General features: G+C 42.1%; 1 protein-coding gene across 4 annotated transcripts in view; it reads left to right on the top strand.

Moving 5' to 3' along the window:
* The window catches only part of LOC125451823 (melanocortin receptor 5-like), a 100,037-nt gene that overhangs the window by 49,041 nt on the left and 23,311 nt on the right, over window positions 1–27,685 (top strand). Inside the window, exon 2 of one of the 4 annotated variants that reach the window (XM_059646248.1) lies at window positions 11,352–11,436. The exons of the other annotated variants lie outside the window; for them this stretch is intronic. The gene's annotated coding sequence lies outside the window, so the exon portion shown is untranslated. The remainder of the gene's footprint in view (window positions 1–11,351; window positions 11,437–27,685) is intronic. 4 annotated transcript variants of the gene reach the window in all.

Genomic DNA, 27,685 nt, shown 5'->3' with positions numbered 1-27,685 from the left:
ATTGTACTGAAGAATCTTATTCTGTGTGACTTTATGAGTGTATATAGGCTTTTATGAAAAAGTAAATGGCATTTTTTTAACAAAGTGTGAAGTTGGATGAACTTGCTTCACACTTTGTTATCTTGGATTCTCCAGCATCTGCAGTTCCCATTATCTCTGGCATTTTTTTTATTCTTGTTGACACTCATTCTATGCAAGCATATGGATCAACACATATGGATCAAACTTATCAATGCTGAAAGGACAACAGACAAGTTCCAACTGACTTTTGCCCTTGATGGATTACCAGACGAGTTGGCCTCAGATCATGGCCCCCATTTGATTCTGTTCCAATCCAGAATTTCATAGTGAAATAGAACCATATGCATTGTCCCTCCTCCAAATTCATTGGTATTAACTGGAACAGCAGGAAGATCGGTGAGAGCAATCAAGAAAGCACTCAATAGCCAAGCACTAAAAGTTTCAGCATGAAATGGAGATCAGCTAATTTTCCACTGAAATATACAACAATTCCACACTCCACTATGGGGTATTCATCCACTGAGTTCTTAATGAAGGGAAAATTGACTACATTTTTCAGTTTAATTTGACCAAATATGATTCCTAAAGTTGAATAAAAACAGTTTATTCTGAAATGTCTGTACAAAATGAAGTGAAGAGAATAGAGGAGAGCATCATTTCTGCAGAAAGGAACACGTTTGTGTTCTGAACCTCCTTCACATGTCACTCAAATGGGATATTGCAAATGTCAGAGAGGTTCATGTTGCTACAAGATACTTAGTTGAGATTGTTGGGAAAATGAGAAGTATTTATGTAGATCACATTATCCTAATAAGGGATAATCCAAACTTTGACCATTATCCATGTGATACCGAGTTTAGGGCTGACAGCGAATCAGTTCAAAATTCAGAGTCTGACGTTAAAAAGATGATTAGGCAGAGCACAGGCATACGTTTTTTGTCAGCTTGACTTCACCTCTCAGCTTCAAACTTCCAACATATTGTTAACTTGTACTGCATAAAGACAGAGTTCTCAACTAATTCTGTTCTTCTATCAGAGACTTTTATTCACATGACCAAATCATCCTGTGTAACTTTTCATCTACTGTCCACCACCACTAAATCATCCAATGAATTTTCAATTCATGAAATTACATACAATGCCGGGCAAGAGCAATTTGGATGCCAAAGGTGGGAGAGAGGTAGGGAAGGGAGAAAATCAATTCTCACTCAATAATAAGATAACGAAATGTGAGGCTGGATGAACACAGCAGGCCAAGCAGCATCTCAGGAGCACAAAAGCTGACGTTTCGGGCCTAGACCCTTCATCAGAGACGGGGATGGGGTGAGGGTTTTGGAATAAATAGGGAGAGAGGGGGAGGCGGACCGAAGATGGAGAGAAAAGAAGATAGGTGGAGAGGACTGTCTCGGTGGGGAGGTAGGGAGGGGATAGGTCAGTCCAGGGAAGACGGACAGGTCAAGGAGGTGGGATGAGGTTAGTAGGTAGGAGATGGAGGTGCGGCTTGGGGTGGGAGGAAGGGATGGGTGAGAGGAAGAACCGGTTAGGGAGGCAGAGACAGGTTGGACTGGTTTTGGGATGCAGTGGGTGGGGGGAAAGGCTGGGCTGGTTGTGTGGTGCAGTGGGGGGAGGGGACGAACTGGGCTGGTTTTGGGATGCGGTGGGGGAAGGGGAGATTTTGAAGCTGGTGAAGTCCACATTGATACCATTGGGCTGCAGGGTTCCCAAGCGCAATATGAGTTGCTGTTCCTGCAACCTTCGGGTGGCATCATTGTGGCACTGCAGGAGGCCCATGATGGACAGGGTCCAGGCCCGAAACGTCAGCTTTTGTGCTCCTGAGATGCTGCTGGGCCTGCTGTGTTCATCCAGCCTCACATTTCGTTATCTTGGATTCTCCAGCATCTGCAGTTCCCATTATCACTCTCACTCAATAATGCCTGATTTAGCATACAAAACATCAACACTGCCCTTTACAGGTGTCGCATAAAAATTAATCAATTGTAAAACATGGTTGGTTTATTGGTGGTGTTAATAAATGAAAAATACAATGGTGATTTGTTGATTTTAAAAACATTTCATTTGTGTACAAGAGGACTTCTAAATATAAAGAAAGCAAAAACAGTAAAGCACCATCTTTCCCCAGTTTGGTCTCAGGCATTCATGTCAGATGTTACTAGATGACAGCATGAACTATCCATTTTAGAAAAATAAACAGAATCTTCCATAAGCCCTGAACTGAGACAACATGGGCCAAAACCTGACTACTTAGCCGTGGGAACATCAGGAAGACTTCATAAACCAGTTGTTAAACTTGGTTTCAGAGAATCATAGAATCCCTACAGTGTGGAAATAGGCCCTTCAGCCCAACAAGCCCACACCAAACCTCAGAGCATCCCACCCAGACCCATCCCCCTATAACCTACTTTATCCATTTATTGATATAGTTCATATAAGAAATAGAGTTGGTTGTTATTTTGCCAAGTTTCTCAAAGATATGTTTGCTTTTGAAGTTGTGTAAATGTAACTGTAATTAATTTATTTGAAAAAATCTGTCGTATTTTAAAAGCAGGTGAGTAATACATTTATGAGCATGCCCAATGTGAGTGATAGTACCATGAAACATGCGGCCTGGTCATATTGGCATCCATCTCTCCTTATAAGGGCATCAGTACGCATTGAACATGCCCAGAATGTATGAATCCAATTACATTGTCTCCTCTTTTCAAATAATGTCATATATTTTCTCTACAGCACCAGATCAAGCAGGTTCTGCAGATCCCAATGAGGAAAGGATAGTGGCAGCAAATGAGAGGGGAATTTATGATGAACAGTAGGACCCTGGGAAGTTCCAAGGATCAGACAGACCTTGGTATATAAGTCCACAATCCCTTCATGTAGAGGGACGGGTAGAAAAGTGGTTAAAAAGCAAATGAGATACTTGCCTTTATTAGTAGAGGCATCAAGTTTAAGAGGAGGGAGGTTATGCCGGAACTGTATGAAACATTGGTTTAGCCACAATTTAGACTATTGTGTGCAGTTTTGGAATCCACATTTTAGGAAGGATTTAATTGCATAGACAGGGTGGAGAGGAGATCTACCAGGATGTTGGCTGGGCTGGAGACTTATGGTTGTGAAGTGAGATTGGACAGACTGGATTTCTGTCTTAGGCTTACTGCTCCAGTGAAGTTGGAAGAACAGCATCTCATGTTCCGCTTGGGGACTCTGCAGCCCTCAGAAGTCAATATTGAGTTCAATGGGTTTAGGGCCTGAACTCTTTCTTCACCTAACCCCATACCCAGGCCTTGTCATTACAATGGGTCACTTTAGCATAGCCAACCCATTTTCACTCTCTTACGGTTCCTTTTATCAACTTTTCTCCTTCCCTGGCTTACCATTATTTATCCCTTTGTTGCCTGACTGTCTTCCTCTCCATCTCCATCTCCATCTCCATGTGTCCTTTTACTTCTTTCAACCCCTCCCAAACTCCTGACCTATCATAAGTATATATAGCATCTTTTCTTAGCTATTACTAGTTCCAATGAGGGGTCACTAGATCTGAAGCATCAACTCTGCTTTCTCACCTCAGATTCTGCCAGGCCTGCTGAGTTTCTCCCGCAATTTCTGTTTTTGTTTTAGATTTCCAGCACACACAGTTTTATAATGGATAGCCTGGGGTTGTTTTCTTTGGAGCAAAGGAAACTAATGGGGTAATGATTGAGATGTATAAAGTTTTGGGAGACATAGGTAGGGTTGACACGAAGGCAATCTTTGCCTCGGTGGAGGAATCAATGACCAGGGAGTCAATTAATGGCCAAATCTAAGGCAAGAGGCAATTGGTTTAAAGGAGATGTGGGGAGAGTTTTCTTTTCATCCAGAGAGTGGTGGGAATTTAGAATTCACTGCCTATTAGAGAGGAAAAGACAGTATTGTGATGTCAAGGCGCTCAAGGACATTGGCCAGATGGAGTCATAGAGTCATACAGCTCAAAAACAGACCCTTCGGCTCAACTCATCCATGCTGATCAAGTTTCCCAAACTGTACTAGTCCCTCTTGCCTGTATTTTTCCCGTATCCCTCTAATCCTTTCCTATTCATGTATCTGTCCAAATGCCTTTTAAATGTTGCAAATGTACCTGCACCTACCACTCCCTCTGGCAGCTAATTTCACGTACTCTCTGTGTGAAAACATTGCCCCTCAGGTCTCTCTTAAATCTTTCTCCTCTCACCTTAAAAACACACCTCCCAGTTTTGAAATCCCCTACCCTGGGGGAAAGACCTTCGCTATTACCTTACCTATACACCTCATGATTTTCTAAAAGTCTGTAAGGTCAACCCTCAACCTCATTGAGGGATTGCTCCATTGAAAAAAGTCTCAGCCCATCCAGCCTCTCCTGATAACTCAGATCCTCCAGTCCCAACAATATCTTACTAAATCTTTTCTGAACCCTCTCCAATTTAATAATATCCTTGCTAAGCAGGGTGACCAGAGCTTCACACAGTACTCCAAAAGTGGCCTCACCGATGTCCTGTATAACCTTAACATGATGTTCTAATTCCTACACTCAGTGCTCTGAGCAATGAAGGCATGCTCAATGCCTTCTCAACCACCCTGCCTACTCGTAATACAGCTTTCAAAGAACCATGTACCTGAACCCCTAGCTCTCACGATTTGACAACACTACCCAGGGTCCTACCATTAACTTTCTGATGTTATCCTTTAACAAAATTTACCAAAATGCAATACCTCATGTTTCTCCAAATTAAACTCCACCTGCCAGTCCTCAGCCCACTGACCGAGTTAATCAAGATCCTTCTGTAATCTTAGATAACCTTCTTCACTGTCAACTATACCACCAATTTTGGTGTCATCCACAAACCTATGAGCCACGCCTCCTGAATTCTCATCCAAATTGTTTGCATAAATGACAAATAACAGTGAACCCAGCACCGAACTCTACAGAACACTGCCGGTCACAGGCCTCCAGTCTGAAACCCTCCATCACAACTCTCTGACTCCTACCATCAAGCCTATTTTGTATCCATTTGGCAAGCTCTCCCTGAATTCCATGTGATATAACTTGACTGAAGTTTACTAAATCTACCTTGCAGAGGTCAAAGGCTCTACCAAAGTCCATGGAGACAATGTCTACTGCTCTGCCCTCGTCAATCTTTTTGGTGATGTCTTCAAAAAACACAATCAAGTTTGTCACACACGATTTCCCAAGGATAAAGCCATGCGAACTGACTATCCCTAGTCAGTTCTTGCCCCTCCACATGCACATAAATCCAGATATAGTAGGAACTGCAGATGCTGGAGAATCTGAGATAACAAGGTGTAGAGCTGGATGATCACAGCAGGCCAAGCAGCATCACAGGAGCAGGAAAGCTGATGTTTCGGGCCTGGTCTAGGCTTTCCTGCTCCTATGATGCTGCTTGGCCTGCTGTGTTCATCCAGCTCTACACCTTGCACGTAAATCCTATCTGTCAGAATCCCCTCCAACAACATACTCACTACTCATGTGAGGCTAACTGGTCTATAGTACCTGGGCTTCCCCTTACAGCCGTTCTTAGATAAAGACCCTAGCCACCCTCCAGCCCTCTTCAGCAGTTCATGATACAAATATCCCTACTAGGAGCCCCTATGTGTTGGAAAATAAAGTTAGAATGTGTCTGTTTTTGACTAGTGTGGACTCAAAGGGCTGAAAGGGCTTTTTCTGTGCTGTAGACCTCTATGACTCCATAACTCTCTAATACAATGTGCAGCAGCATGATTATTATCTTAAAATATTAATGATTCATGCTTTCTCAATTACCATTGGAATGGTTTGTCTTCTTGCTGCCAATATTGCAAAAACCTGAGATGGACGATCGTATTTTTTGTATCGACCAGAAATCCAAAAGGTGACTTCAGGCCAGTACACGCAAAATAAAAATCTAAGATGGAGATCTCTGGTGATAGCTTTCTGAAGGTGGAGCAAATGCAAAAATCATTAAAAGGGTAGGCAATCAAATAAACATCAGATAAACAAATGTTAAAAATAAGCATACAAGCAAATAAAGCTATTAAAATAAACACGGTCTCCTAATTTTCAGGAAAAGAAAGCATGCAGAAAGATTTCAAGGTCATAGAGAAGTAATTGATGAGAACATGGATGTTTAATTGTGAGGAGTGAAGTGTTCTGTGGGCTAATGTTATATGGGTCTGCTGCACGTTACATTGTTTGAGTTCACTGTAATATTGCTCACTGTTGCTGCCACCAACCTCTTTTCTGGACCTGCTTGATCCAGTAAGATAGAAGAAAACCTCTTGGAAATCTAATGAGAATAAGATCTTGTCTTGAATTAAATATAGTTTATCGCATGATAGCGCTATGTTTAGCTAGTGATATATTGAAGTGATCGGCATGGTTGAGAGAGATAATAAGCTGAATAAGTTTGAATAAGTTCTGTGGCATTCATCCTGCCCATTTTTGATCACACTAATCAAACAATCTAGATGTTGGGGCATCTTGTGGTGAGCTGGATGACAATGCTCAATATTGTCTGGACCTCTCTGTCATCTACACGCCACTTCAGATGCTGCAGGATAGGGAATGTGCCCTCTCACTTGCCCTCAGTCAACAAAGAGTTATCACTGAGAAAGGCAAGGACACTCTTCTTCACTGACACAAAGTAAACACTAAAGCTGGTAAGCACTGAGAAAGCAAGCTAACAGCAATAAGATGTGCCCATGCAAAAGTATCCTGTGCAGATGGATTAGTGACATGGTTGCCATGTGTCTGTTGTCCTTGTTCTTTGAAATACTAATGGCCGTGCTTTGGGTAGGTGCTGTTGAAGGAGCCCTGGAAAGTTTCTGCAGTACATCTTGTGATAGTACCCACTGCTGCTGCTGAGCATCAGTGGTGGAGGGAATGGATGCTTGTGGATGAGGCATCAATCAGGTGGACTGTTTTGTCCTGGATGGTGTCAAGCTTCCTGAGTGTTGTTGGAGCTGGACCCCCATCCAGACAAGTGGGAATATTCCATCACACTTCTGGCTTGTGCCTGCAGATGGTGGACAGGCTTTGGGGAGTTAGGAGGTGATTTATTTCCTGCAAAATTCCCAGCTTCTAACCTGCTGTTCTAACCACGGTATTTATATGATCAATTTGGCTTATTTTATGGCCAATGGTAACCCCCATGATGTTGACATTGAGGGATTCAATAATGGTAACATCATTGAATGTCAAGAGTCCATAGTTATATTCTCTCTTCTTGGAGATAGTCATTGCTTGGTCTTGTGTGTCACAATTCTTACTTGCTCCATGTCAACCCAAGTCCCACTATTGTGCAGGCCTTGCTGCATATGATCGTGAGAGTGCTTCAGTATCTAAGGAGACAGAAATAGTGTTGAACACTGCAGGATCATCAGTGAACATCCCCAGTTCTGACCTTATGATGGAGGGAAGGTGATGTTAAAGATGGTTGCATCTGGGACACTAACCTGAGAAACTCCTGCACATATGTTCTGAAGGTGAGATAACTAACCTCCAAAAATCACAACCATTATTCTATGTGCCACCAATGACCCCAACCAGCAGAGAGCTTTCCCCATTGGTCTGATTGGCTCAGGGTTTAGAACATGGAACGTAGAAGATAGAACAGAGTACAGCACAGGAACGGGCCCTTCTGCCCATGATCTTGTACCAAACATGACACCAAATTAAACTAAACCCTTCTGCCTGCCTTTGTTTTAAATCCTTCCATTCATTGTATTTTCATGTGCTTCTCTAAAAGCCCCTTAAAAACCTGTTATATCTGCCTTTACCACCACTAGCAGCGCCTTACAGACTCTTACCATTCTGCATAAAAAAAGCTTGGCCTTCACAACTCCTTTGAACTTTCCCCTTCTCACCTTAAATGTATGATCCCTAGTATTAGACATTTCAATTCTGGGGAAAAGATTCTGAAAGTCAACCCTATCTATGCATCTCATAATTTTATAGCCTTCTATCAAGTCTCCCCTCAGCCTCTGCCACTCCAGGAAAACAACCTGAGTTTTTCTAGACTCTTCTTGTAGCTTATAGAATAACCTACAACTGAGGAGCTATGAAGAGAGGTTCTACTAGAGCTCTTTGTGGCCACACATGATTAAATGTGGCCTTGATATCAAGGACAGTGACTCTCACCTCACTTCTGGAATTTAGCTCTTTTGTCCATGTTTGATCCAAGGCTGTAATGACGTCAGGAGCTGAGTGGACCTGGTGGAACTCAAACTGGGCGTCACTGAGCAGATTATTGCTGAGCGGGTGTTGCTTGATAGCACTGTTGATGACACCTTCACTGATGATCAAAAGTGGACTGATGGGGTGGCAATTGGCTGGGTTTGGATTTATCTTGCTTTTTACATACAGGACATATCCAGGCAATTTTTCACATTGATGCCAGTAATTGTACTATAACAGCTGGCTAGGGAGAGCAGCAAGTTCTGGGCACAAGTCTTCAGCACTATAGCTAGAAATTTGTCAGGACCCATATCCATTGCAGTTCCAAGTGCCTCCAACAATTGCTTGATATCATGTGAAGTGAATCCAATCAGCTGAAGACTGATATCTGTGATTCTGGGGACCAGTGGAGGAGGCTGAAATGAATCATCCCCATGGCACTTCTGGCTGAAGATTGCCGTAAATTCTTCAGCCTTATCTTTTGCACTGACGTGCTGGACTCCTTTGTTACTGAGGATGGGGACATTTGTGGTTCTGCTTCCTCTGGTAAGTTGTTCAATTATCCATCACCACTGATGACTAGATGTGGCAGAACTGCAGTGTTTAAATCTGACCCATTGGTTATGGAATCACTTAGGGTCTAGGCCCGAAACGTCAGCTTTCCAGCTCCTCTGATGCTGCTTGGCCTGCTGTGTTCATCCAGCTCTACACCTTGTTATCTCATGGAATCACTTAGTTCTGTGTTTCACTTGCTGTTTATGCTGTTTGGTGCACAAGCAGTCCTTTTAGCACTGTGAAAATGCCAAATCACACATGTGGTCACATGAGGCTGATCATGCGTAAACTATTCTGAATATGAAAATGAGGCTTTATCTCCACAAGGACTGTGCGGTCGTCACTCTTACTGATACAGTCACAGATAGATGTATCTGCAACCAACAGATATAAGAATGAGTTCAAGTATATTTTTCCCTTTTGTTGGTTCCCTCACCACCCACCGCTGACCCAGTCTAGCAGCTATGTCCTTTATCGACCAACTCGTTCAGTAGTGCTGTGGCTGAGCCACTCTTGATGATGGGCATTGAAATCCCCCACCCAGAGTACATTTTGTGCCTTTGCCATCCTCTGTACTTCGTACTAGTGTTGTTCAACATGGACGATTCATCAGTTGAAAGAGATTGGTATGCAGCAATCAGCAGACGGTTTCCTTGCCCATGTTTGATCTGGAGAAATGAAATGTCTTTGGGTCCCACCCAGACACAGGGAGAATGTGTAAAAGCCACACAGGTAGTCACCCGTCAATGGAATCAAACTTGAGCCCCTGGAGCTGTGAGGCAGCAGTGCTCACCACTGAGCCTCCGTGCGGCCCCAGTTGATACAACTAGTAACTTGTGAGGCCTTTTCAGAGGGCAGTTAAGAGTCAACCACATTGCTGTGAAGTTACATGTCTGCTAGACCAGGTAAGGACAGCAGCTTCCTTCCTTAAAGGACATTAGCGAAACAGTTGGATTTTGACAACATTTGACAATAGTTCTGTGGTCATCATTAGACTTGTAATCACAATTTTCCGTTGAATTCAAGTGCAATGTCTGCCATGGTTGTATTGGAATTCAGCTCACCATGAACTAGGTCTCTGGATTATAAGGTCAACAGCACTGCAAGCCCTCCCTGATAGTACACTGTTGAGATTCTCAACTGTTCTCACACTGAGCCCATATAACATCACCATCATGGATGGAGCAGAGGACATTATACAATGTATGGACCACAGAGAGGCTAGCAACCTTTAAGTCAACTTTGAAGGCAATGATTGTTTGAAAACAATGCAACTTGGATGCCTGCAAGGAAGTGCAAAGTGGGTGAGCACTAAGAAAGCAAGCTAAGAGCCATTAGATGCATTTTGTGCAAATGCATGCAACACACAAGGGTCCCTTTGTGCAAAGTGACCTGGTGGGTGCATGTGAGTCATAGGTGGCCATCAGCTCCATAGTATGTGGAATGTGATATTAAAGTTGTTCCGAGTACAGGGCTACCTGGCGTCGTTAGACTGTGAGCCCTGGTTCTAGACATCCTGGTAATTGGGACCATCCTTGCTGAGAGGAGGAGAAATTTCTCCACCCAGAGAATGATGAGTCTCTGGAATTCTCTATTACAGAAAGCATAAGGCCATAAGACCATAAGACATAGGAGTGGAAGTAAGGCCATTCGGCCCATCAAGTCCACTCTGCCATTTAAATCATGGCTGATGGGCATTTCAACTCCACTTCCCTGCACTCTCCCCATAGTCCTTGATTCTTTTTGAGATCAAGAATTTGTCGATCTCTGCCTTGAAGGCATCCAACGTCCCGGCCTCCACTGCACTCTGCGGCAATGAATTCCACAAGCCCACCACTCTCTGGCTGAAGAAATGTCATCTCATTTCAGTTTTAAATTTACCCCCTCTAATTTTAAGGCTGTGCCCACGGGTCCTAGTCTCCCCGCCTAACGGAAACAACTTCCTAGCGTCCACCCCTTCTGAACCATACATTATCTTGTATGCATTATCTTGTAATGCATTGAGGCCTAAATTTGACGTTTGCAAGAAGCAGTTAGATATAGATATTGGGACAAAAGGGATCAACAGATTTAGAGTGGAAGTGTGAACAGGGTACTGAGGTGGATGATCAGCCATGATCATTGAATGGTGGAGCAGGCTTGAAGGGCTGAATGGCCCACTCCTACTCCCGTTTTCTATGTTTCTATGGTCTTCATAAATGTCACAGCAGACTCAAAGATGCAAACAGCTTTCTGCAGCTCCTGTTTCTTAGGTTCATTTGAGACGGAGTAGCACAGCAGAGTTTTCATAGCTACCAACGAATAGGATGCTTGTATTATGCTGTTTCCTTCAGCAGATAAAGAGAACAAAAAATCTCTGAGCTAATAAAAAACACAATGCATATTTCCAGAGGCATTTCAAAGTTGTAAATAACAGTGATTATGCAGATTGTTAATTTTATGTGTGACATTTTAATCAGTGCATACCAAAACAAAACATCATTGTGTACAAATATTTACTTGAACTCTGCAGCGCGTTGAAGAGATGTTTTTCAAACTGTGCTGTCACCTTAACTGCAATGTTTTGTTACCCCAGCAGAGAGAAAGGATTCTGTTTTCCACTCACATCCTTCCATAATTATTACCTCGGGATTTCTGTTTGTGAATATTGATAAATGGCGGTGAGTGAAAAAGGTTTCGACATTTCCAATGGGACCCAAAAGAAAATTCAGTTTCTTGTGTGAGGCTCCTTTGTTTACATCTGGATTACTGTCCAAGATGAAGAGCTCTTTTCTCTGGAGTTCGGAGGCTAAGGGGTGACCTTATAGAACATAGAACATAGAACATAGAACATTACAGCACAGTACAGGCCCTTCGGCCCTTGATGTTGTGCTGACCTGTCATACCAATCCCAAGCACATCTAACTTGCACTATTCCATGTACGTCCATATGCTTGTCCAATGACGACTTAAATGTACCTAAAGTTGGCGAATCTACTACCGTTGCAGGCAAAGCGTTCCATTCCCTTACTACTCTCTGAGTAAAGAAACTACCTCTGACATCTGTTCTATATCTTTCACCCCTCAATTTAAAGCTGTGCCTCCTCGTGCTCGCCGTCACCATCCTAGGAAAAAGGCTCTCCCTATCCACCCTATCTAACCCTCTGATTATTTTCTATGTTTCAATTAAGTCACCTCTCAACCTTCTTCTCTCTAATGAAAACAGCCTCAAGTCCCTCAGCCTTTCCTCGTAAGACCTTCCCTCCATACCCAGCAACATCCTAGCAAATCTCCTCTGCACCTTTCCAAAGCTTCCACATCATTCTTATCATGCGGTAACCAGAACTGTATACAATACTTCAAGTGCGGCCGCACCAGAGTTTTGTACAGCTTCACCATAACCTCTTGGTTCCGGAACTCAATCCCTCTATTAATAAAAGCTAAAACAGTGTATGCCTTCTTAACAGCCCTGTCAACCTGGGTGGCAATTTTCAAGGATCTGTGTACGTGGACACCGAGATCTCTCTGTTCATCTACACTGCTAAGAATCTTACCATTAGCCCTGTACTTTGCCTTTTGGTTACTCCTACCAAAGTGCATCACCTCACACTTGTCTGCATTAAACTCCATTTGCCACCTCTCAGCCCAGGTCTGCAGCTTATCTATGTCTCTCTGCAACCTACAGCATCCTTCGTCACTATCCACAACTCCACCAACCTTAGTGTCGTCTGCAAATTTACTAACCTATCCTTCTACGCCCTCATCCAAGTCATTTATAAAAATGACAAACAGCAGTGGACCCAACACCGACCCTTGCAGTACACCACTAGTAACTGGTCTCCAGGATGAACATTTCCCATCAACTCACCCTCTGTCTTCTTTCAGCAAGTCAATTTCCGATCCAAACTGCTATATCTCCCACCATCCCATTCCTCAGCATTTTGTACAATAGCCTATTGTGGGGAACCTTATCGAACGCCTTGCTGAAATCCATATACACCACATCAATCAGCTTACTCTCATCTACCTGTTTGGTCACCTTCTCAAAGAACTCAATAAGGTTTGTGAGGCGCGACCTTCCCTTCACAAAACCGTACTGACCATCCCTAATCAATTTATTCTTTTCTAGATGATTATAAATCCTATCCCTTATAACCTTTTCCAACACTTTACCAACAACTGAGCTAAGGCTCACTGGTCTATAATTACCAGGGTTGTCTCTACTCCCCATCTTGAACAGGGGAACCACATTTGCTATCCTCCAGTCATCTGGCACTATTCCTGTAGACAATGACGAGTTAAAGATCAATGCCAAAGGCTCGGCAATCTCCTCCCTGGCTTCCCAGAGGATCCGAGGATAAATCCCATCCAGCCCAGGGGACTTATCTATCTTCACCTTCTGAAGGATTTCTAATTCCTCTTCCGTGTGAACCTCAATCCCACCTAGTCTAGTAGCCTGTATCTCAGTATTCTCCTCAACAACATTGTCGTTTTCTAGAGTGAATACTGTTGAAAAATATTCATTTAGCGCTTCCCCTATCTCATCTGACTCCACACAAACTTACCACTACTATCCTTGATTGGGCCTAATCTTACTTCCGTCATTCTTTTATTCCTTAAATACCTATAGAAAGCCTTAGGGTTTACCCTGATCCTATCCGCCAACAACTTCTCATGTCTCCTCCTGGCTCTTCTGAGCTCTCTCTTTAGGTCTTTCCTGGCTACTTCGTAGCCCTCAAGTGCCCTAACTGAGCCTTCATATCTCATCCCAACATAAGCCTTCTTCTTCCTCTTGACCAGAGATTCCACCTCCTTCGTAAACCATGGCTCCTGCACTCTACAGCTTCCTCCCTGCCTGACAGGTACATACTTATCTAGGACACACAGGAGCTTTTCCTTGAATAAGCTCCACATTTCTAATGTGCCCATCCCCTGCAGTTTCCTTCCCCATTCTATGCTCCCTAAATCTTGCCTAATCTCATCATAATTGCCTTTCCCCCAGCTATAACTCTTGCCCAATGGTATACACCTATCCCTTTCCATCACTAAAGTAAACATAACAGAATTGTGATCGCTATCACCAAAGTGCTCACCTACTTCCAAATCTAACACCTGGCCGGGCTCATTACCTAGTACCAAATCTAATGTGGCTTCGCCCCTTGTTGGCCTATCTACATACTGTGTCAGGAAGCCCTCCTGCACACTCTGGACAAAAACTGACCCATCTATAGTACTCGAACTATAGTGTTCCCAGTCAATATTTGGAAAGTTGAAGTCCCCCATGACAACTACCCTGTCTCTCTCACTCCTATCGAGAATCATCTTTGCTATCCTTTCCTCTACATCTCTGGAACTATTCGGAGGCCTATAGAAAACTCCCAACAGGGTGACCTCTCCTTTCCTGTTTCTAACCTCAGCCCATACTACCTCAGTTGACGAGTCCCCAAACATCCTTTCTGCAACTCTAATACTGTCCTTGACCAACAATGCCACACCTCTGCCCCTTTTACCATCTTCTCTGTTCTAACTGAAACATCTAAATTCCGGAACCTGCAACAACCATTCCTGTCCCTGCTCTATCCATGTCTCCGAAATGGCCACAACAATTTTTACAATTTTACAATTTATAACATGTGAAGGGGCGTGGACAGGGTGAATAGCCAAGGTCCTTTTCCCAGGGTAGGGGAGTTCAAAACCAGAGGGCATGGGTTTAAAGTGAGACGCTAAAAATATAAAAGCAATCTGAGAGACAACTTTTTCAGACAGAGGTTGGTGTGTGTATGGAATGAACTGCTAGAGGAAGTGGCAGAGCCTGGTACAGTTACATTTAAAAGGCATCTGGGTGGGTATTTGAATAGGAAGGGTTTATAGAGATATGAGCCAAATGCAGGCAAATGGCACTAGATTAATTTAGAATATCTAGTCAGCATGTATGAGTTGGGCTGAATGGTCTGTTTCTGTGCTGTACATCTCTATAACTCAATGAATGTATAACTTCTGTATAAATTAGAATTTCCCCAATTTTAACCTAAACAGCACCTGATTTTGTCTAATCCTTTCCTAGAACCTGGGCCGGTATTTATTGCCCATCCCTTGTTGCCTTGGCAAAGGTGGCACTGAGCTGCCTTCTTGAACAGTAGCAATCGTTTGGGTGCAGGTGCACCCACTGTACTGTCAAGCAGAGCCGGGGCCAGAAACTAGAGTGTCTTTTCTGGGAGCTTTCCTTTGTCTCCATTTCAATGATAGTGGCCCCAGCCCTGACCCAGAGAACAGGCCGCTTGTGCCCTTAAAGCCTCAATGATGGTTGGGAAGGGAGTTCTGGTATTTTCGATGATGATATAGTTCAAAGCCAGGATGGAGTGTGGCTTGGAGCAAAATTTGCACACAGTTTTGTTCCCTTGTTCCACTGGGAGAAAGAGGTAATGGACTTGGAAGATGCTGTCTAAACAGCTTTGGTGAATTCTTGCAGTGCATCGCTGCTGATACTGTGCATGATGGAATCTTGAACGTAGTGGATGTGGTGCCATTCAAGTGGGTTACTTTGTCCTGGGTATTATAAGCTTCATGAGAGTTGTTGCAACTGCTTTCATCCAGGAAAGTGGGGAGTATTCCACCACACTTCAAACAAATGCCATGGAGATGGTGGGCCAGCTTTGAGGAGGCAGGGGATGATTTACTCAACACAGAGTTCCAAGCTCTGATCTTCAGTCATAATCTTAGCATTTAGGTGGCCAGCCCAGCTCAGTTTTCTAGTCAGTACTAATGATAGTGAGGGGATACAGCAATATAATGCCATTGAACATCAATGAAGAATGGTTAGATTCTCTTTTGTTGGTGATGGTCGTTTCCACTTGTTTGATCTGAATGCCACCTTATTATCTAGGTCTTTGATGATAATGGGAACTGCAGATGCTGGAGAATCCAAGATAACAAGATGCTGCTTGGCCTGCTGTGTTCGTCCAGCTTCACACTTTATTATCTATTATCTAGGTCTTGTTGCATTTGGACATAGACTGCTTCAGTACCTGAGGGAAGCATGAATGGTTCTGAACATTATGCATTAACCAAGAAACATTCCAACTTCTGACCTTATGATGAAGGGAAGGCTATTAATGAAGCACAAAGAACAAAGAGCAAAGAAAATTACAGCACAGGAACAGACCCTTCAGCCCTCCAAGCCTGCTCGATCCAGATCCTCTATCTACACCTGTCGCCTATTTTCCAAGGATCTGTATCCCTCTGCTCCCTGCCCATTCATGTATCTGTCTAGATACATGATGCTCAGAGGCCATGTAACATAAGTAGATGAAGAGGACTGGGCCTAGGACTATACTGAGGATGTCAGGGATCCTGCGGTAGTTTCCCTGCTTATCAGGCAGAAGACCAAGCTTCAAATCCCACCTGAGCCAGAGCTGCGTACTGTCAACTCTGAATTGGCTGATCAAAAATATTTATCCTGAAACAATGGTACATAAACGTATGCAGAACTTCTGACTGAACAGAAGTGGGGGGCGGGGGGTGGAGGAGGCTTAAATTAGAATCCGGTCTCTTATCTCTTCAAACCATCCCTGTTTTTCAACAGTTTCATGTGCATCAAATTAAGAGTCATACAGCACACGACCATTTGTGCTGGTGCTGGCATCTTTTTGAGTGAAATTATCTCCTTACATTGTCATTGTCTTGCAGCATTGTTTGGATTAGTCTATTTATAAGAAAACTTAAATAACAACTACCTCACCTCACAAAACTATGATTTTAAGAATATGGATTTATTGTTCGTTCCTAGTTGCCCTTGAGAAGGTGATGGTGAGCTGCCTTCTTGAATCACTGCAGTTCCATGTGCCGTAGGTAGTCCCGCAATACTATTAGGGAGGGAGTTCCAAATTTTGACCCAGTAACAATGAAGGAGCAGTGATACATTTTCAACTCAGGATAGTGACTGGTTTGGAGGAGAACTTGCAGGCTGTGTATTCCCATGTATCTGCCTCTCTTATCATTCGAGAAAAACACGGTCGTGGATTTGGAAGGTGCCGTCTAGGATCTTTAGAAAATTTCTGCAGTGCATCTTGTAGATCATACACACTGTTGCTACAGAGAGTTGATCATGGTGGGAATGAAAGTTTGAAGATGTGTAATTTGGTTTGAATGTGTTTTCTCATAGATTTTGAGTTATTAAGTCAGTATTGTAACTATCACATTTTCATAGCTCCGTAACACCAAAAATTATTTTCTAACTTTCAGTAACAATGTGACCGGCTCACATTTTGATACCTTTTCAAAGGGATGAATTCTGCAATGTTTATAGTTGCCTGAAGCTTGTTGATGTATTGTTCGTAAAAAACTATTTTTGCTAATTCTACCCAACCATGTTAAATTTAAATAAAGTGTTGGAGTTTGCAGAGAAGCAGATGTAAGAATTAGTAAATAATCAGAAAACAGCAGGTCAGTCAATAATCAATTACAAATGTTCTTGGTTATCGATTATGAGCATTTAAAGGTGCTTATTAAAGTACCAATTAAAAGCTTCAGTCAAGTACAGTTATAACCAGGCAAGTGCAGTCAGTCTGCAAAGTGATACTAGGAACTGCAGATGCTGGAGAATCTGAGATAACAAGAAGCGGAGCTGGATGAACACAGCAGGCCAAGCAGCATCAGAGGAGCAGGAAGGCTGACATTTCTGGCCTAGGCCCTTCTTTAGAAAGAAGGGCCTAGGCCTTAAACATCAGCCTTTCTGCTCCTCTGATGCTGCTTGGCCTGCTGTGTTCATCTAGCTCTATACCTTGTTACCTCAGTTTGCAAAGTGAGATCTTTAGGTTAGCATAGTATTTCTGAATGTACAGATACAATATTAATTTCAGTTCATTTACATGATAAGCAGTCATACAGTTATTACAAGGCAGAAGGAGGTCATTCAACTCATTGAGTCAACTTGCAGTAAAGCAATCCAGCCAGTCCCATTCCCCCACTCAATCCCTCCACCTCCATCTGATTTCCATCAAATCTCGTTTTGAAATAATTTATTATCTCCACTTCCACTATCCTCACAGGCAGAGAGTTGTGGGTCATTACCACTCCCTGGTAGGTTCTTCTTCATCCCCCTGCATCTCCGGCCCAAAACTTTAAATTTATGTCCCCTCATTCTTGTACCTTTAGTTAATAGGACGAGCCTCCCTTTGACTGCCTTAACTAAACCTGTTACAACCATGAATACCTCGATCAAATCCCCTTTGCGCAAAGGGGAATAATGCCGACTTCTCCAGCCTTACCTTGTAGTTAAAATCCTTCACATCTAGAACTACTGTCGAAAATCTCCTCTGACCTTCTCAAGGACCACCTTTCTGACATTCTTTCTGTCGTTGTGACCCTACCAGAGGAGTACAGGTTCAGTAGAACTAATCCAGTTTGGGCATGTAGAGAAAAGGGCTTTTTATTTAGACAAAAGGTCTGTCTGTCAGCAATTTAAGACTTACTTTTGAGAGATGCAAAATCACAAAAACCCACATCTGTAATATCAGTCTGGCAAGACATAACAACTCAACTCTTTACAATTTATATATACATCTTAGATAAGTTATTTATGTATTCTCACATATGTCTAGAAAGATACAGTGAGAAGTGTTTGGTTGCTGCAATGTAGCACCATTTTGAATGTCTGGGGAATAAAATAGCTAAGTTTACAGATGATACAAAGAGAGGTGGTAAGATATGCTGTGAAGATGATGTAGCAAGGGGTTGCAGATAGATATAGATACATAAACTGTGTGAGAAAATGACTGACAGATAGAACATATTGTGGGAAAGATTGAAGTTAATCATCTGGCAGAAAGGATTTAAAAATTATTTAAATAGGAAATAACTGCAGAATTCTAGATTGTGGAAGGCTTTGGGTGTTCTAGTGTATGAGTCCCAAAAAGTTAATATGTCTGTACAAGGCATGTTGATTAAGAAGGCCAATGGAATGCTATCCTTTATTAAGAGAGAAAATGAACATAAATGTAAGGATAGGAGCAAATTACTGCAGATGCTGGAATCTGTACTGAAAATAACAAATGTTGGAAATCACAGTGGGTCAGGCAGCATCTGTGGAGGGAGAGCAAGCTAATGTTTCGAGTCTTGATGACCCTTCATTTGAGCCTCTCCCATTCCTATCCCTCCCCAGAACCCAGCAACTAACCTCCCTACCAGGGAAAACAGGTCTCCCCTGTGCACTCCATCCCAGCTCCTCACTATTTTGTACACCTGCATTAAGTCACCCCCACAAGCCTCCTCGGTTCGATGGAAAATTATTTAAATCTCATAGCTGCTATCTTTACCTGGCAACATTCTTGTCAAATCCCCCTGAATAGTCTCCGGTATAAAGACAGGACGGATGGCAGAAGGGCAGGAGCAGGGGCAAAAGTGTCAGTTGGGGGTTAAATTGGGAAGGCTGGAGTGAAGATGGGTCAGATCAAAGGGAGTTTGAGTGAGTGATAACACCATTATCGAGTGGAATGTGTATATCCATTCAACACAGACATACGCATGGGTAGAAAAAAGAAGATAAAAGACCAGCTGCTAAATGTGCATCAGCATGCTCACCCACTTCTCAGTGACATTTTTAATTTCCACTATCAACCCTCATCTCTAACTTAGGCTGCCTATTAGTGAAGCATTACACAAAGCTTTGTATCGCAAGCTAACCCTCATTTCGAAGTGGGTTGTAACGACACTGACTCACTTCACTCAAGATCTTTATAACCAGCAGGGATTCTACAATCAAAGCTAGAGTCAAACTCAGAATTGAGGAGAGCGCTCATTATTCCAGTTCTCAGTTCTACAATGTCTCATTCAGTAGCACTCAGCTCACCCCACAGATAAAATCACAGCTGACAGATCAGTGCAAGCTTTCAGGTGAGATGCTGATCAGAACTGCAAAGATCACAAAGCAATATTTCAAAAAAGTACAGTCAGGGCACAGTTCATCCCAGGCCTGTCCTGGTCAATATTTGTCAAGAGGAGAAGAGTACGAGAATCTCTGGATAGTTTGGGAATTCCACCCAGTGTACCCCTAGCACATCCATACTGACTGTTACTCAGAGACCAGAATAGGTGCCAAACTTTACAAAAGATTCCCACTGGCTACAGAATGGATTGGACAATTTAAAACCAGGGGGCCACAATTTTAAAATAAAAGAGATACCACTCAGTTCAGAGATGAGGGCAAGTTGCTTTACTCAGAGGGATATGAACCTTTGGAATTCTCAGCAACAGAGGACTGTAGAGACACAGCCTTGCAGCATGTTTAAGGTAGAGGTTGATGGTTATGGTGACTGGGGAAGTGAATGGATTTGAAGTGTTTTGTAGTGAATAACACATTAGTCTCAACTGGTCCTAGAAGCAGTTAAAATTCTACACTCTTCTTCATTGGGCTGTTTCTGGGTCCCTGTTCCACTGCTACAGCAGATCGGAGACATTTCAATTCTCCAGACAGTGTGCAAATCCCTCAATAATGCAGGGGAAAAAAAAGAAAGAACTGCAGATTCTGGAAATCAGAAGCAAAAACAAAAATTGCTGGAGAAACTCAGTACGTCTGCAACATCTGGGGAAAGAAAGCAAAGTTAACATTTAAGGTCCAGCAGCCCTTCCTCAGATGGTTCCTTGATAATGGGCTGCCCATTGAGTGTGACCGTTATCAGGTGTTCAGATGTCTGCTGGAATACTGGAGTCTCATTGTCCAGCAGCAGTACAACAATCCCAATTTTATCTTACTTTATAAGAGGTGAATCAATTGAATTCCTAAATGTCCAGAAGCCAACTGCATAGAAAGAGACCCTTAGGCCCATCATTCCTGGCATGTTCTGTTAAAAAAAAGCTTAGTCTCATATTTTCACCTTTCTTGTCCATGGATCTGTCAATTCTTCATTCTCATCTGCCATGTCTTCATTTTGGAGAGCAAAATTACTTTCTTCATCACTAACCCTACTGAGGACTGTCTTATTGGCTATATGAATAGTTCTTGCTCTTTATGAAATTTTCTTACATTGTGTTTCAGCATTCATAAAAGTTTCATCATTGCCTATAAAAAAAGCCTACATTAGTTTATAACCAGCGAATGGAAATGTTGAATGTAAGTAAAAAGGAACACCGTTTTCTGATAGCCTCCTGACCTTTTCCCTGTGTTAACAGCAGCAGTGTCCTGGAGATTAATTTTTAATTCATGGAGAATAACTTCTGACAGCAATCCTTGGGTAGACCCACACCAGAGTCGTTAGGTCGTTAGAACACATACTTGCCATCTACAAGGTAATAATGGCTGGTAGAGTCGTCATTCTTCCATCTGTAAGAGGAGAAGGACATGCAGTCGGTTGGATGGAGGGGCAGCTTCATACAGTGTAATGATACCAATAGCTGTGGAGAGCAATCCACAAGAAGCAGTTTCAGCCACAGTTAAAGCAGGCCAGGTGGAATTGTGGCATGTTGCCTTAGGATTGATGCCTATTACCAAGCCACAGTAGCCATTGATCACCATGGGCAATGCACATTAATGCTGTCCTCTTTGTCACTGGATGGTATCCCCCAGGAACAGCGATCAAAGCTTAGGGCATTTGTGGCACATCAGCAAAGCTGATGCTTTGGCCACACCATTGACTCAACTACGTCAGCGTGCAGAAAGGCTTTGGTATACACCCTTCCTCCAATCCTGTGAATATTCCTGAGGCAGTTGCCTCTACTTGTTGAATACTGGCCAACTTGGGAGATTTGCCTTGGAGAGGACTGCCCCAATTGATTTTCTCCTTCTGTATAATAACCAGGCAAAGTAATCAAATCGGTGTTGAAATACACACAATTCAGAGCCCTTTGCATTAGGTATATTGTCATAGAACCCCTATGAAAGAGATCATTCAGCCCAACAAGTCTGCACAGACCCTCTGAAAAGAATTCCATCTAAAACCACCCATATCGCCATAACCCCATATCTCCCGTGGCTAATCCACCCAACCTGTACTCTCCTGGGCGCTATGAGACAATTTAGCATGGCCAATCTACCTATCCTTCACATCTTTGGACTGTGGTAGGAAACCAGAGCACTCAGAGGAAACCCACACAGACACAGGGAGAATGTGTAAGCTCCACAAGACAGATGCCTAAGGGTGGAAGTGAACTCGGGTCCCTGGCTCTGTGAGGCAGCAGTGCTAACCACTGAGCCACAGTAACACCCAGTTTGCCAGAGCCCTGTTTCCAGATGAACAAGGTGACAACTATCAATTGTTGTGATCCCAGGTGAAGACTCTAATCATCAAGTCAAATCGCAGCGTGATCTCTCTCCCTGTTGCTCCCTTGCCTTTAAAAGTCTGCATTGCATTTAGCAGACAGTACATGTAAATTAACCGATTGGAAAACACAGGTGATTTACTGGTGGTGATTAATAGTGGAAAAATAATACCATAGGTGATTTGGAAAAAATGTTGTTCAGTTGTGTGGAAGAACACATCTGAGTAGAAAAAGAAAAGAAAATTTATAAAAGAAAAAATGCACACAGCAATTTAAGGTGGTAAGTTTCAGCTTCGGAATTGGATTATTGTAGTGGTCAATCATTGAACACTTTCAGAAGTGACTGTCAAGATGGTTCTAATGAAAGGATATTGATGTTTACTGCATACCAAAAAGCTTCTTCATATTATACATGATCTAATTGAAATGGTCTTATTACAAATATCTGAAATATAAAGCTCATAAGATGCAAAGCTCAAAATCAACCTTACAGATACTCAAACATCAGCAAAGAGTTGCCATGTTTCAATATCAAAAGTCTTGATTCAACTGGTACGGCTGTATTCAAGCATCTATTCCTTCCACCACTAATGCTCAGTAGCAGCAATGTGTACTATCTACAAGATGCACTGCATAAATTCACCAAAGATCCTCAGATTGCACATTCCAAACCCACAACCATTTCCATCTAGAAGGATGAAGGGCAGCAGATACATGAGAACACCACCACCTGCAGGTTCCTCTTCAAGCTACTCACCATCTGACTTGGAAATATATCACTGTTCCGTCATTGTCACTAGATCAAAATCCTGGAATTCCCTTCCTAAGGGCATTGAGGGTCATCCTACAGCAAGAGGACTGCAGCGATTCAAGAAGGCAGCTCACCACCACCTTCTCACAGGTAATTGAGAATTGGCAATAAATACTGGCCAGCCAGTGACACCCACATCCCAAAAATGAATTAAAAAAAACCTGGTTGTTTTCTGACAAACATCAGCAGCCCTTCAAAGCCAGCTGCTTTAGTCAGTCTTGGGGAGGCCATTAAACAAAGTGCAAAACTGGCTTTGTTTGCCTTTTTTCTTAACATGGATTTCCTGAAGTCTCACTTTTACAGCTTTCTGTTTCTGGATATTTCATTTAATGACCTTGAACCCTTCAAGACTTCTTTTATCCTGCCCTGACTGCTCTGGGCACTGCTAAACTGCAATACAATGTTTATAGGCTTTTCTCTTCTACCTGAAAGAAGCGTGCACACTTTGACTGTTCTCCCTTCCTGAAGGGAAACTGTTTCTGTCTCTGTGTCATAGGACACCAAGGTGTTAGGCAACAGCCCAAGTTATTTTCTTTCTTCTACCCTTGATTCTCTAAAGCACTAAATTATTCACCTCCAGCATGTTCTTAAAGTCTCACTTAAACACATGCAAACAAATTACCTTGCGCTGCTCACAAAACCCAGAAATGAAACTAAGTGCCTCATGTTTTAATTCATACAATATATAAATGCAAATTAAGCTTAAAGCTGAAATGGTTCTGTCTACTTTAAAATACAAATTTCCAAATGATAATAATAAATTATGAGTCCACATCACACACCCTTCTGGAGTCATAGCCATACAGAAATCATCAGAAATTCTTCCAGCAAGCTCAACATTTGATTGCTTTTATACTTTAAATGCAACTTTTTGGGTCAGCATCATGTCTCAGTGGTTAGCATAGCTGCCTCACAGCGCCAGGGACCCAAGTCCAATTCCATCCTCGGGTGTCTGTGTGTGTAGAGTTTTTACATTTTCCCCGTATCTGTGTGTGTTTCCTCTGGGTGCTCCAGTTTCCTCTCACAGTCCAAAGATGTGCAAGTTAGATGGATTGGGCATGGGAAATACGAGGTCCCAGGGATGTCCTTTGTAGGGTCAGCATGGACTCAATGGGCCAAATGGCCTACTTCTACATGTGGGGATTCTATAATGTAGGGCTTGTGGCCACTCCCAGATGATGGAGAACAATTTCCGATTATACAAATGGGATAAAATCGCTCACACTCTATAAATATACTTGGGGAATTGCAGTTTTAAAGAAAAGGCCTCATTTATAAACAGACATTTTTTTAAAAATCAATATGTTGATCACAAATTAGGTGAAACTCAGATATGTCACAGTATTTTCAATATTTTATTTTATTCCTTCCTCCTAGTAGAGACATGAATCAATCCAAAGATAGATTAAAAACTGCCTCTGAATTGTTTGCACATTTAATGAACTTCAAAATGAAATCGCATCTTGCTAATGATTCTAGAACAGGGAAGCATAATCTAAAAATAATCTAAAATTTAATATAAAAATGTCTCCATCGATCTGTACTTCTCTGAACGTTTCTTTAAACCTTCACTGAATTCTGACCTTTAAATGTTTTGTCAAAAAACAATATTTACCATTTTCCACATGGCAGCTAATATTGAGGAAGTTGTTATAAAAATAGCAAGAGCTGAGCCTGTGCAAAAAGAGTAAGCATTTATAGCAGAAGATCAAATTGAATATGAATCTGCCTGCTGAATTTATTGGAAATTTCAATAACATAAACCCATTTATTGAATGCACGCTCAACAGATATTTTGTTAATAATTAAATCCTGACAAACGACGGCTGAACAACAACAGAAGATAAATTTCTAAAACACAGCAAGTGCTTATCTATTCTTTGGCTTTCTCATACCCATTTTATTGTGCTCTGGCCATCAACCAGAATAGAATTATGTAAGGGGAAGTACAATAAACACACTAGGGAGAAAGGAATGGAAGGATAGGTAGGTGGAGTGAGATGAAAATGTGTTGGGAGCACTTGTGTGTGTAACATTAACACAATCCAATAGGTCAAAGTGCCTCTTATTGTGCTATATGCTTGAAAACAAAAGCAAGAAACAGCCTTGGAATTGACTCCACTAATCTGTTGAAAACCAACTGACAATGTGCCCATGATTTATCATTGCAGGAATATTGAAATCTATTTCCCTGTCTCTAGTAAAGTAAGAGTTCACCAGAATTCCCAATGTAGAGCATTCCAAACAAATACTCATTGGCTATTTCCACTAGCTTGTTTCCTTGTCTGTGAGCATATCTTTGCTGGAAGTGAGGCATAACCATGCCGACCTGCAGGAAGTTGGGTCCCTGCCAAAGTTCCAAAATCCACAGAGGTGAAGATAACCAAAGCAAATGACCAGAAACTAAATGCTTGTGACATTAATGCAAAATTTCTAACTGAACTTACATTCTGGTCACAAATTCTCACTGTTTTTTGCAAAGGGCCTGAAGTTTTTTAAATTCAATCTCAGGACGTGGGTGTCACTGACAATTTATTACCCATTCCTGGTTACCTCTTCAGATAGTATTGGTGGAGCCCTTCTCAAGCTGTTAGGTAGCAGAGTAGATTCATCTCTGAATCTGGCTAGAGCTCTTCAGAGGGCATTTTAGAATCAACCACATTAGTTTGAGATTGGTTTCACATCTATTGCCTCATGTTAATTGATTTTCAAACCAAAATCTTGTTTGATCAATACATGAAGTTTAAGGTCACATTTGTCAAAGATTTTTACCTCACAACTATCAAGACAATTTTCAAGAAATGCCAAAGTAAAGGGAAGACAATAATTATGCAGTGTGAGAGTGCTGATTGGTCAGGAATTAGGTTAGGAAGTAGAGTCATGGAGAATGCATGGGTTGATGATGACTGACAGTTAACTATTTAAATGTTGATTTAAAATGATAAAGGTTTGACAAAATGACAATTTCAATTCTACTAACAGGCTAGAAGTGCACTCCCATGTGCAACTGGTACAAAGAGGACAGCAGTCACAATGCTCCATGAAAATATGACCAGCCAATGATCAAGAACAAACAGCAATTTTCCTTTAAGATGTTCCCCTCAACAGACTGAAAGGCAATCTTAAAGGGCCCATGCAATGAGATGTACACAGCAAACAAAAGTCAGGGAGCACATTGAATGCATGCAGCAGTGTAACGTTTTTGTCCATCTTTATGGGAAAAAAAGTGGCTCGCACTGCTCCATGAGGCAAGTTTGATTACTTGTGCAAGTCTAGTCCCATGTCCTGTGTATGCTGATAATTGCAGTTCTTCAGACCTTTGGTCATGAAAATAATTTAGAAGCATTCTGGACTGGAGATCAGTCCCGTGAGCATTCCACCATCACAAAACCTTCACTGTACCTCAGAGAGCTGTATTGCCCTTAGGTTTATTTTGTGCTTAACTTGTATTAAATGGACAATGTGGCATTTTTGTTTCAGCTGTTTTAGTTCCTGTAATGTTATAACGCCCATTTTGATTTGACCAAAGACACTAAGATTATTGGTGAGACCTTACTGTAGGTGAATACTGTGTGTCCTACATTACAACAGTAATTAAACCTCAGCGCATTTACTGTAAAGCACTTTGGGACATCAAGAGGTGATGCAATAGCAAAATAAATGCAACTCTTTCTGTAAGTCTTTTGATGCTAATTGGAAATATAGCATGCAACTTATAAGATCCCAGCCAATAGATGCATTGTGCTTTGTCAAGCATTAAATCCACTGGCTGGATTTAACAAGTTTCCCATTTCAAGTGTCCAGACAGGGATTTCATATCAATGACATGTGTGCGAATTAACAAGCGAAATCCTGAACAAGAATAGCAATAAAACAACCTGAGCAATTTAGCTTTGAGCCTAAATCCATTAGAATTATTTCAGAGCTCAGAAGGAGCCTTAAACAGACTTGCCAGAGGAGAATAAAATGGGGCTGAAAGCAATTTAGATTTACAGGATCTGTGACACTTGCTAATAATTGTGCATTTTCACCCATTTTAAATGCATCTAACTGGCAAAAACGGTGCAATTCCAGGGTTAGGATTAGGGCTAGAAATAACACAATAAGTAGTACTCTCTTGGAGTTTTACAACTGACTTTTGTCAGTTGTGAACTAACTGTAAAACAATCAATATACCTTGTGACTAATCAATGGAAAACAAGACAGAAACCTGTCAAATACAGATAAACTGGGAGTTAATAACAGCCAACTACAGAGACAAAAACCGAAATTGCTGGGAAAGCTCAGCAGGTCTGGTGCACAGTGTCTTAGTGGTTATCATTCTACCTCAGAGCACCAGGGACCCAGGTTTAATTCCAACCTTGAATGACTGCCTGTGTGGAGTTTGCACATTATCCCCGTGTCTGCATGGGTTTCCTCCGGGTGCTCCGGTTTCCTCTCACTGTCCAAACCTGTGCAGTTAGGTGGATTGCCCATGTTAAAGTGTTCAGAGATATGCAAGCTAGGTGGATTAGCCATGGGAAATGCAAGGTTACAGGGATAGGGTAGAGAGAGCATGCTCTTCAGGGTGTCAGTGTGAATTGATAGGCCGAATGGCCTACTTTCACACTGCAGAGATTCTATGATTCTATATTTGTGATGCAAAGCCAGAGTTAACATTCTGGGTCCAGTGACCTTCAGTAACCACAAAGACATCATAATGCCTCTACTGCTGCAACCTTATAATAGTATTTGCAGATTGGACATCATACAGATGTTGAATGCAAGAAGTTGCAGCCCATCAGTCACTAACTTTTGGTTGAGAGGCAAAGGCATTGTGAAGAGGCAATAACTTGGAGCTCACTGCCTGTGGGGGCAGTGGAAGCAAA

Source organism: Stegostoma tigrinum, chromosome 5 (genome assembly GCF_030684315.1).
Source record: "Stegostoma tigrinum isolate sSteTig4 chromosome 5, sSteTig4.hap1, whole genome shotgun sequence".
NCBI classification, from domain to species: domain Eukaryota; kingdom Metazoa; phylum Chordata; class Chondrichthyes; order Orectolobiformes; family Stegostomatidae; genus Stegostoma; species Stegostoma tigrinum.
Note: the sequence above shows the minus strand (reverse complement) of the source record. Positions and strands in the feature narration are given on the sequence as shown.